The 10,577-nt window shown below is 35.0% G+C and overlaps 1 protein-coding gene across 2 annotated transcripts in view; it reads right to left on the bottom strand.

Annotated features, from left to right (window-relative positions):
- CENPP (centromere protein P) overlaps positions 1-10,577 on the bottom strand; it is a 149,828-nt gene that overhangs the window by 56,175 nt on the left and 83,076 nt on the right. The window lies entirely within an intron of this gene.

Raw genomic sequence — 10,577 nt, 5'->3', positions numbered from 1 at the left:
TAAGGCAATTAAAGTAAGAATGGAATATAGTTCTGCTAAAGTATTATCAGAAATCTTATAAAATAGTATGGATCAAACCCTGTAATAGCCATTCCATAGTCTCGTGGAACTGAAATAACTTGCTTGAACCTTGGTCATACAGGTGCTTTGAAGATTTCCCAAGACTTACAGAAGTAGGCACCACTTGATCTTTTAGTCTGACAATAAACTCAGTTGAGATATACTGGGAGACCCTTCACATTATTCCTTGGTAGGTGGAACAATGACTGCCTGCCCATCCCTGATGAGAATGTGGTTTGAGGAAGAAAGCTGTTAGGCCAGTCAAGTAACAATCGGATTTGGGTAGATGCACAGAAGTACTCTCATTTCTTCTGTTCTCCAGATGCAGATGTAGCTACAATTTGTATTCACAGATAAATTCAAGAGATAACAAGCTGCAAGTAGCTAAGACTACAGAGATGTCCCATTAGAAATTTTTTTAATCATTTCAGAGAGGCAAAAACCTGAAGAAAATCTTTTTAGTAACCCAGCCAGAGAGAAATGTAAGGTAAATATATCTAAATACAAGGATGTAATGTAAATGTTGAAACTATGAGAGGTTAAGATATTTTAAAGTCAGTTAAGAGACACAGAATAGCAAAGGTTAGGATTTAATAGCCATAGCAATTCCAGTACCACAATGCTTTGTGACATAAGAGGAATTTTGGGGCTTTAGACTGTCTGATATTTCTAAGTGATTTGCAATGTTGGCTCATACATCATACATAAGAATTTGGGCAAGATCTGCTAAATCCTTCAGGTAGGTCCCATTATAAATTCAAACACGTTAAGCACGACATTAATGCATCTCATAACAGAAGATATCTTGTGGGTATCACCATATTAATAGAAAAGGTATTGACACTGACATTTTTATTGAGTAGGATCTTTCTGCTGGTTAAACAATGACAGAACTTTGAGGATCTGCCTGAACTGTTGTTTTCGGCACAGGAACACACAATTCTGGCAAGATAAAAACTGCAATGGTGTCCAGCAAAATATTGCTACCATGGAAGCTTGGGTAGCTTTCTGAATTTAAAGCAATGATTAGAGACAATGTTTCCTCTAAGATATGGTAAAAGATCTTTCCTTAAAAAAATACCCTCAGAAGAATTAAGGCATCAAATGCCTCCCAAAGTGAGAGACTGTTATTATTGATTCCCATGTGTTGAGGTTGTTAGAATCTCCGAGACCCCAAAAATGTAGAGCTCACAGCACACACCCTTTTCCATTTTCCATTTCAATTCAATAAAGAATAAAGAGATCCCCTCATGGCAAAGCTACAAATCATTCAACTGTGCCCCAAAGAGGAGTTTGAGGTGAGATCACTAGCTTTCTAGTGGCCCAAGTCAACAAAGTGAGTTTCACACAATGAATTTTCTTTTATGTAACACTAAAGAGAGTGGTTGATATCATTTCTGAATTTCAATTCTGAAACATGCATTATGCTTGCACTTACTGCAAAACCCCCAATAAGAAAAAAAAATCAGAACTGGGAAGCATGATTTAATCATTTCTCCACCAACAATTTGGTCACTGTTTTACTGAAAGAAATCAATGAACTTTTAACATCTCTCTCAAGTCACAACTTTATAAACAGTTATATCATGGCAGCAAAATAAACAGTTAATCATTTCTGTTGTATAGTAATACAAATGTTAACTAGTTGAAACTCTCATGAGAAAACATTTTGTAATTTAAGTGCTATGTTTATATTCTTATGTATACCATTTTCACAGAACACAAGATTACAAACAGTAAAATATTAGAAATATGAAAAAAATCCCACCAAAACAATTTTACACAAAAATCCTGATGACTTTCTTTATGAAGCAGTTTCCAGAAAACAAGTGTGCAGATTGTATGTTTATAGAATAACACAATATCTGGTGCTCTGGAAGTTTGCACCTTCCTAAAGTAAGCTTCAAAATCTCTACTCATTTGGAAGTGCAGGCACTTGAAAATATAACCACAGGGACCTGCCTGTATCCTCTTTGGATTTATAGCCTGAAACAACCAACAAAGGGTCACTCCTGTTTAAATCCAGAAAGCAACAATGAACATGCAGCACCAACACGTGTCACAACTTTTATACAACCACTCCTTGCTAAAGTTATCTAGCAAGTTTTGGAAGATCAAAATTCAGCTCAAATCACTGCTGAAAGGGGAGCAGAATCAGAATCATACTAGAACCATCTTGTAGAATGTCCCAACCACAGAGGTGAAGCCTGCTTTGGGAAGAGTGCATATTTTTAAAGAGACTTACTTTTAAAGCTGGTTTTGCAGGGAGAAAGCATTACAAGATTTAGTGGACCAGAAACAGGAGTCAATCATGTAACCTACACTCCTTTGGAGGAAACCCTGCATAACAGTCTTACTGTCCTCTTGAAAAATGAAAAAGGTATAAACATCCATTCAGACTAGTTCATAATAATATGTTTGACTTATTCAGCAGATTTACATTCCTCTTTTCTAATGAACAAAAGAGAGAGATCCCTGCTGCTTTTGCTTATTTAGTAACATTACCCTTCTATTATAGCTAGTTACCATTAAATCCCAAACTCTCTATTTCAAGGGGAAAGGCTTTAATTTTACTTCTCTTGGCACACTGGAAACCATTTTAAATGGGGAAAAAACAGCGGACGTGAAATAAGAGCTCTGATTTAATGTTGTCAACAACTTCTGCACAGTTGCAAGACCCAAAATATTATGGAAAAATGTTGGAACACTTTTTCCATCTAAAAGTAGTGAAGACGTCACTTTAAAAACTCTAAAATGCGTTAAACAGATCTCCTTTTCCACATTAAGAAGTGATCATATGATCAAAATGAATTTAGCTTTTTATTTTCCTAATAAATTAACATATTACTCAAAAGTTTTATACTGATTCAGGCATCAAGAAGCTATACTCAAATGCTAGGAAGCATAATTACTGCTATGAGGAAAATGAATGGAAATACATTGCTTTAATGTTCCCAATATCCCAGTTACAAAGTCTCATTACACACGTAATGTTCCTTGGTAGCAGACACCCTGTTCCGTGTTAAAATTCCATCAGGATAGACCCATAAAGACTTAGCACTGTTGTTTCCTTTTCGGTTTAAGAAATGAATAGAAAATATCAAACAGACCTTTCCATAAACATCTTATATTATATATGATGCAAGATGAACAAGTTGCTACGGTTACTACATCATTGAATTACCTTTGGGAAAACATTCATATACCATTGTGTGTCCCTGAAAGAACTTACATAGTCAAGTACTGCACAAAACATTTTTGATGATACCAAAAAAGAATTCAGGATAAGTTAGCATCAATTTTATGACACTGCAATACTCCAGTTAGTAAAACAAAACTAAACCAACAGATGTGTTAGCATTATAACGTCAACTTTTTCACACACTAAACGTCCTTATCTAAACTGGATAATGTTTGATCAGTCTTAAAAGGAACAGCATAAAAAAGCCAAATTACCTCAGGATGAATCTCAAAACTAAATGAAACAGCTGTCTTAAAAACACAGCTTTATTTTGCTTCAAGGGAACTAAAAGCAAAGGAACACCATAAACAGCAATACCATTTCTCTGTGGAACTATTTCTGGTCACTGTCAAAGACAGGGGACTTGACTGGATGGGCTCTGCTCTGAGCCAGTACAGCTGTTCTTATGCTCTTACGTACTTTACACATAGCCCTGCCTAATTGCTGCTGAACACAATTTTGCACATTTCCATTAAGTACTTACTGACTTTATCAGCCTGTGAACACAGTTAATAAAGTTTCCCAATACACAATCTGGTCATTGCTACAAAGTTTCTTGGAACAATACATGACTGCCTTGCCCCTGCAGTCATGTCTATTAAAAATTCCCACCAACAAATCCGAGTTTCCCAGGACACTACAAGATACAAACAAAGGGGAATCTCATTTGAACAGTGAAGTGGGCTAGAGAGTTGACAACAACTTCACATACTGTCATTGCCCAGTAGCTGAGTACTATTATATGAGCCCACGCAGCTTACATTGAATCATTATATTGCAGTCACTCACTAAAACCAGAAGTTTGGTCTGTATTTCATACAGGTCTGCCTTTCATTGATGCCTATACCTGGTAATCCCTCTCCTGGTGACTAGAAGTAGTCATATTTACTTATTTTGCACATTTTCACCTGGGAGTTCTAGTTCTATGAGTAATGAAGTGTACTTGGGGCACTGACTTCAAAGCTCTGTATTCAGAAATTGTAATTTTTTCAGCTTGGGGAAATGTTGTGTATCACAACTAATTGGAAGGGCATATTAATCTCAAGAAAAAGAAAGAACTTCTCTCTTCCCCAGACTGCAGCTTCTTTTATAAACATTAGTTTCTTTTCTATGGGAGGATAAAATTATGCAAAACTATGCTGGGTATTGGGAGCAAGACAGCTGGGGGAAATGCCTGAACATTGCTTATTTATCATGAGGTCAAATAACTGTTATGCTGGGCTCAAAAGGTTACCTGGTGTTGGAAATTACAAAGGCTTAGCTATTCACTTTTCCCATAATAGCCAGTGATGTTCTTGCCTTGCGCTTCAAACCAGTCCTAGGAGTTTGCCAGCCATAAAGGACTCAAACATTCCCTGTAGTCTCTACAAGTGAATAAATACTCAAGAGTTCAGTGAATTCCCCGGTTTGCTTGAGCCACCCTGATTCCATTCATTAAATGTTTTTTTCCCCAAGGATTTAAGAATTAAATTAAAGCATTAACAGTTGCATGATTTAAAATGTTAATCTTAAACAAATTTACCTTATAATTTCTTCTTTAATAGTCTGTTATGTAAGGAATTTCCTACAGCCACTGAGTAAACAATTACCGTAGTTTGGTAGATTTTCCACTTCTTTTCTGTTTAATTCTTTCTACAGGATACAGATGTCTACACAGTTATTGAATGCAAACATTTGCGTAATTCATGGCTTCCAATTTAGGCTGTTACTTACATTAAGACAGCTTTTATAAACTGAGTTATCAAGACCAGCTAATAAGGTACTCTTTCCTACAAAGTACTTTGGAGCAGTTCTGTTAATTCAGAGAAAAGAATTTTCATTCGAAGTGTGTAGCATTATGAGTACATATACAAAAACCTGCAGGTTTTGCATGCAGTATTACCGAAATAAATCTACGTTCCTCTGTGGGAACTTTTCATATGATAGCAATTCCTAGGGAAAATATATAAAAGCTGACTTATTTTTTCCACAAGACAGATATTTTTCTCAAAGGAGCAATACTGAACACAGCTGTGGAAATATTAGACACTCAACAACACTACCAACCAAGACAAGAATCTTCTAAGTGAATTATGTAATGGTATTTTTAAAGGATTAAAATTAGGAAAAAGGATTAAAATTGACTTCTTTTTTTTCACAGCAATATCTCCAAAATCTAACTTAAAGTTGGCTATGCCATTACATTTTCTCCTCTGGCCTCATGCATTCTGTCCTTCAAAATCTTCATAGTTAGGGAACTAGTGCCCTCATGAATATTTCATCGTTCATATTTCCTTTTAAATGACTATTCTTCATGAATATATATGGCTTGCTTGCTTCTAATGCAATATAGTTCTGAAATTCTTCAGTGAAACCTATTTGCTACCAGTATTCCAGGGAGAACTCTTTTTCCTTTTTTTTCCAGCACAGTTTGGCTCTCATAACAAAGAACTCAGGAAGCAAGACCTTTCCTCTTTCAATTAGACCAATTACTTTTTGGGTCTATATAAAACATTAAAATCTACTATACTTTCCTGCACATTTCCACAGCTGAATTCTAAATGTTTCATGAAGTATTTCCGTTTGGTTTGAACCTGCCGCCCACTCATTACTTCTGTGTTAACCTAGTTTTTGCATTAGAAAAAGCAAAATAATTATTCCCTTTCTTTCTTGATGACATATGGGTTCAAATAGATCTGTATTACCTTTATTCTGTATTTATTTTGAAAGCTATTTTGATAGCCGCTGTAAAACCTTAAATGAAACAAACAGTGATTAATTCTCCATTTTAGTTGAATCACATTTCTTCTGAGCAAAGAACAGCCCGCGGTTTTATGTGAGGAGACATGCATCTGTTACATTAATTGCAAAATACGTAGAAATTATAAAAACCATGAAACAAAAGTATAGTTGCAGTTTGAATCATATGCTTACAACTTACCAAAAATTTATTTTGTTAAACTAGCAAACTACAAGTTATACATTGGTAAGTAAGCTTACTTTCTAAAGTCAAAGCTACTTTGAACTGCTGAGGGCAAGCCAAATGGAAATTACCCCTTGTGGAATATAAGCACTCCGGAAAAAAAGAATAGCTTCTGCTTTACAAATTGTTCTACAAAAAAGATCTCATTTTCCATACCACAAGTTAATATACAATTATGACATATGTTTTCTTTCAATTTACATAAGTATTTCCACTGAGTGGTAAAAGTAACTTCTACCATCTAGTGAATTTCTATCTGTGATACAAAGCAGTGCAAACCCATCCAGAAACCAAGCATCTGAACTAATACAGTCCTGGTTTTCCAAACAAATACCTTTGAAAATAGTCTATTAGGATAGCTGTCAGACAATTCTAACTTCTCTGCTAGTTTCTACATGGTCTTTTAGCTTAGGTTAGAGGGTTTTGTCTTCCAATTTCTTTTATTTTTTATCAACTCTGCTTTAACATCTACCACACCACATCGTTGCAATGGCAAGCGAGACTGAGCTCACGCCTAGATTCTACCAGCTGCTGAAATCAAAGTAACCACGTTGTTCGAGGCTGTAGCAGATTCAACTTTTTGAATACCTCATACCCACTGAGGGAATAATGCCAAGAATGTGTTTGTTACTTTAGACACACAAGTTTTGGGTTTTAATACGTAAGCACAACTAGTATGAACAGCTGCAGAACCTCAATATATTTTCACTGATGATAAAATAGACCTAGCAGCATAGTTATTAGATCTGTTACAGTACAGCAAATATTGCAGGTTTTCCCTAATTTACATCTAATTTCTATATTTGCTCCTTTTCTTCTTATGCTTAGTTGTGGTTTTCCCCTACAGGTGAAATGGGGAAAGAGTTTGTGTTAAAAATCAGCAAAACACTACGATATGTAAGTAATAAAAGTGAATTTAGTTGTCTTTTTTAAAGTGCCAACTTGGAGAAAATATGGATTACATAATACTTATGATTTAATAATAGCATAATTGTGAGAAAATAATATTAAAACCATAACAACCGTAGTTAACTATAATTAAAGCAGACTTTTTCAGAAGTTTCCCAACGTACTTGTTGTTAGACCCAACCTTGCACGACAGAGTTACTGCTATTGTGTCAATGAGACACAAATGAGACCCTCCTATAAAATTCCCAGGAACAAAACATGCACCTGAGAACACAGGCTAGGTCAATTAATATGGTAGGGAAATCACTTCTTCACTGAAATAATATCCTTCTTTTAATTAGAAAAGTTTCTGAAAGCTTTCATGGAGACTACTCTGAAGTAACAAATTGTGTGTTTCAAAACTTGCAAACAAATGTAGTTTGGAGATCTTCCTAGAAATACTGTTACTGTTTCCATCTACGAAACAGTATATGCTCAAAGTACATGCAAACATTTACAGACCCACTTTCTTCATTAGACATAGAAGTGCAAACTGTAATCAATCACTACGTTATGAATGTGGTATTTACTGCTTCCATTTCCAACAGTGTATCACAAACTGAGTCAAAGTCATCTTCTTTTGGATCTTTGCATTTCTAATGTAATATAAATTACTTTTGTTGATAAGTTAGGAAAAATCATAATACCAAATTAAATTAAATAATCTTTGCAGTCTAACATACTTTGAAAACTTTATTTCATATTTTCTGGAATACAAAGGACTCGATGGCCATGTTTCTTTTTTCTTAAAACTACCAACTCAATGGAAATTGATGACAGTTACCACTTTAATGTTGCCTTTATGTTCTGAACAATATGAATCTAGAAAAAGGTTATGTATAAGAAAACATATCCATTTACACTTGCATATTATTCATACTGTTTGTTAAAACAACGGGGGAAGTGGAAAAAACCCAGCATTTGCGGGTGATCAGGTTTTACTTTTTTTTAAATTGTTAACCTTTGGCAGAGTAAATGCTTGATACTCAATGAGGAAGTGCTGTGCTCAGGCCAGTTTGTATTCTGAAACAGAAAATTTTCCTTTAGAACTTATTATCAGAGTGATTCAGTAGTTTGGCACTGGTTGCAGAGCTTTTCATTTTAACTACTGTTTGATTTTCCATGAAAGAACCTCTAGTGTTTCCAATGTCTGTAAGGCAGATAAATACCCATATTCCATAAAAATGCCATGTAACATTATCCAAACTTGTAAGTAGCATCAAAAGCAAGACTAACAATTGACATGTGCAGAAACTAAAACTGTTTGAAGACCTTCATTCATCAAGCAGGTTATTTTTAAGGCAGAGCAGTTTCCTGATCCAGTTAAGTACACAAACCTTGTTACAAGACCAAGGAGATGAGCACCAAGGCAGGAATAAGCTAGCTGGGGACTTCTTCAATTGGCATTCCCACACAGAGAAATTTGTATTAAAATACAGCCAAAGGAGAACAAAGTTAACTTACTCTCCTAAGGCAACACAAACTATCTGCAAGGGTGAAAAATAAGATCTGTCTCTTCAGGTTACTATTTTGCCTCTCCAGTCATTCCAGATCACCACATTCTTGCATGCATAAAACATGACAATCACATGGATGTGTGTACATGCACACTTGACTTTATAGCTCTTTCTGTACCTGATACAACAAGCTATGAATTCGCATTCAATATGTTGCTAATAAATGCCATGGATTTTGACTGCAAAATGAAACACTATATTTTGTTGCAATTTCTAAGTCAGTTGTCAAAAATATGCAAAAATATATGCATGTATTAACAAGTGAAAGTTAATTCATGCACGATAATAAATAATAATGATTATTTGATATACATATAAATACTGAAGAATCAAAATGAACTACAGAAGCTGAATAATAGTTTTTCTATACTCAGCTAGCTTAAATGGCGTGGTTCGGCTTGGGAAGAGCCAAAACTTAGCTAAAACCAAAATACGCAACTGCACTCCACATGGACTGGTTGTGAGCATGAAAGGAGTATGTCATGTTATTAAAATGTGATGGACAGTCTCCAAGACAGATTTGTGCAGTTGATGTTAGATTCATCACTTTATGTAAACCACATTTATAAACAGCGCTAGAAAATGAAAAAGTACTTAGTTTGCCTTACAATAACAAACGTATACAAGATCAGCTTAAAAAAAAAAGACTGCAACGTAAGCATTAGCCACATATGGCAGCATATGCTTGCTTGGACATACAAAGTAATAGATATACAGTGATTTTTCAATAAAGAAATCAAGATAGCAATTTACATCACTGAAGCGATAATGTTAAATGTAAAACATCATCCAAATTTTTTTTTCATTTGCATATTTCACCATAGTGGAAGACAGAATTCTGAACCACTACATGCTGGATATACTCCTATCCTTTGCCTCAGATATTAATCTCCACTACTCATAAAAGTTACATACGTATTTTAAGACAAGATAGAATTCTAATTTTCAAACAATTCTTTCATCGGTGGAAATGGAAGTCGCTGAAAAGATCTGAACGAACAGTTTGACCTCATATAATCTTCTAGTAATTTAAACATGTTATATTTTGTAGGAAAATATACATCATACATTTGCTTGCAAGGAAAATACCCTCAGACTACTTTCTATTGAAGAGTATCTCTCTTCATTAAGACCCCAACATCACAGATTAAACACTTGCGACAGACACATTTTTCGATCAGGCTATTTAAAACCAAAATCTCACTATTAATGAAACAGTAGAAGCAACAAGATATCACAGTTTTTTTCTTTTAATAGCATCTTCAACCACCTCACCTCAAATCAATTGCTTTCAACACAGCCAAGAAAGTGGCATTTAATCCTACCTGACAAGGCTGTGGCTATGGCCTTGGAACGGCTGCGCATTCTACATAAGTACACTGTAGTCTTACCCTAAAAAGTGAGGGGAACATTGACCTAAGTACCTAGCATCAATTCATTCCTTTGCACACTGCAAGTTTCATTCAGAACTCCACAGCTGCCCTACTGTGCTGGCTCATGTAATGACTTTGGGTCCAAAAAGTATACTGGAAACAGTGATCCTGGCGAGGAATTCTGCAATAGTAGCTAGTTTTTAATATATTGGAAATAAGATAAATTTGTTTAAAAGAACAGGCTCAAAACCTAGATTGAGAACCACTGGCCTATCTTAGTTTTTAGTACTGCTCTCAACAGTTACCATCTCAAGTTCAGAATCTGGTAGTCAAGAGACTTGAAAAGGTGACTTCTGGAAATTTTATTTTAGAATGCCATTATACTCACAATCAAAATACTAAATCCATATCTTGAGATATCAAACAATTTCATTACAAGAACAGCATGTTAGTGTAAGCAGTATTTATTTCTACCA

The sequence above is a fragment of the Balearica regulorum genome, chromosome 10 (assembly GCF_011004875.1).
Source record: "Balearica regulorum gibbericeps isolate bBalReg1 chromosome 10, bBalReg1.pri, whole genome shotgun sequence".
Lineage (NCBI taxonomy): Eukaryota > Metazoa > Chordata > Aves > Gruiformes > Gruidae > Balearica > Balearica regulorum.
Note: the sequence above shows the minus strand (reverse complement) of the source record. Positions and strands in the feature narration are given on the sequence as shown.